This window comes from Acanthaster planci, linkage group LG16, assembly GCF_054643075.1.
Source record: "Acanthaster planci isolate LZ-2023a linkage group LG16, COTS_SCS, whole genome shotgun sequence".
NCBI classification, from domain to species: Eukaryota; Metazoa; Echinodermata; class Asteroidea; order Valvatida; family Acanthasteridae; genus Acanthaster; species Acanthaster planci.
This window is the reverse complement of record NC_141792.1, coordinates 5,731,790-5,733,781: the sequence shown is the minus strand read 5'-3', so window position 1 is coordinate 5,733,781 and position 1,992 is coordinate 5,731,790.

Sequence of the window (1,992 nt, the reverse complement as noted above, 5' to 3'; positions counted from 1 at the left end):
TTTTTGAAGCCCACATGTCGAGCTGCCAAACTTAAACGGTTCACAGCACCGACAATAGACGGAATTATCATTATACGTTAGTTGAAGGGTTGTCCGCTCTTCCAAAGGTTATAAGCCCCTCTTGAGAAGCCTATGGGAGATTCTGCTAAGCTGTCAGTGGAGGAGATTCTTTTGGGTGGGCTGAATAGCCAATACCTGAAGATGCTTCAACAGAATCCTTCCAAAGATGAGGTGTGTATGGGCGGCCGGCCTTTGAGCATGGGCCGCCTCTCAGGAGTCTTTTTAGTCTGTCAAATTCCCCCTTCCAGTGCCATTCACGACTTTCTCTTAATACATGTATCATACGAGAAAAAAAGGGTGAGAGGCTCAACATTGTGCGCCATGGACATCTGTAGTCACACAATGATAGGGGAACTTTGGTTGCGAAGTTTGTTGTAAGCAGGTATACGGAATCATATGGTGGGCTCATTGATCACATACGGGAAATTACGCAGTGGTTAAGGCGACGATGTAAGCTTCTCGTTGACGAGCGCTCGAGTTGTCTTATTATAGTAAACAGATCACCTCGCATCACTGGCTAATATACGGCTGTATGTACGGGTAGTTGTGGTGGTAGTCCATACACATTAAGCAAAGTGCCCCATGCTTACACTTCATTCCAAATACGTTTCTCGTCTGAACAAATGTATAACATGTTATGCTCTTTAGAGTAAATGAACAGATATATGTATGTTGTACTGTGCGGTCATGTGTGTGCACGCAAGGTTAAGTCTACTTCAACTCTCAACAGGAAAAAGGCGATAGAGGGCGTTAAGTCCCTCTATCCTATTCATTTCTACACCACAGTGTCTCATTAATGTTAGCTCAGAGTTGCTGAAAACATTCCTGAAAGCATAAGTGGGTTTTAACGAAATTGCATGTCCAGTTAAACTCTTTTGATGTATTCTGGCTTTAAAATTCAACATACTGCAATTAGAGCGAAATTTTGCTGCTTATCTTTCCTAACGTCAACTTGATTCGCTTCACTTTCACATTCGCCTGCAGTGTTACGAACCGGCCTTCATTGGTGCACAAAACGTCTTAGTCAACAATTATAGGCTTACATAAACAATTGTGTTTTCGTACGTTTATTGAAGATTCATACATCCGTGTGATATTAAAGAAAAGGAATAATCACTGCAGAAGTCAAGGCATTTGGAAAACTATTACACTTTTTGACAGGGTTGTGACAAGGCCTTATGCAGAACTCTATACAGGGGCGGATCTAGGGGGCGTCGGGGGCGCACGCCCCTCCCCCCAAAAAATAAATAAATAAAAATAATTTTACGACTGAAACCCCTTACAATTTTTAGTTCACCCCCCCGGAAATCCTGAATCCGCCCCTAAACTGCTATAAATAATACTGCAGCAGGGGCCTGCAGAACCGTGTGCAAACTGTTGATGACCTTTGGCAAGTACGTATCTCCCCATCTGTGTTTCATAGTTCAATTTCCACAAATCAACATCATTATCTGGCCCACAGTCTGGCAAATATTTGACCCCGCTTTTCATACTGCAGGCTTTATTGTGTAGGGTAGCATTTTAATCTAATTGTTACAATAATACCTTTGTGTGTTCCTCATCAATGTCTGTTGGTATGCCAAATAGCCCATCTCCACGAACTATGAAATCGTCCATGGTATTCAACATCTAAAGATTCATAGTATCTGCTATGGGTAATTTGAACACCTGTGAAAAGGTTCTCAAAGTTGCGTCCCCTTAAGTCCCGACTCCCTTGCTTTTTATTTCTTCTAAGTTCATTCATAGACCTACATCATTTCCCATCTCTCATTTAGATTTTAAGCCTACTATTACTAGCATTATAGTACGGTATTTTTAAATCGGGTACTCTGCCGATTTTATCTCGTTTAAATATATATATTGATTACGTGGCATTCGGTAGCACTTTGGCTGTGACGTTTTATCTACTGATACAACGCAGACATTCGAAAC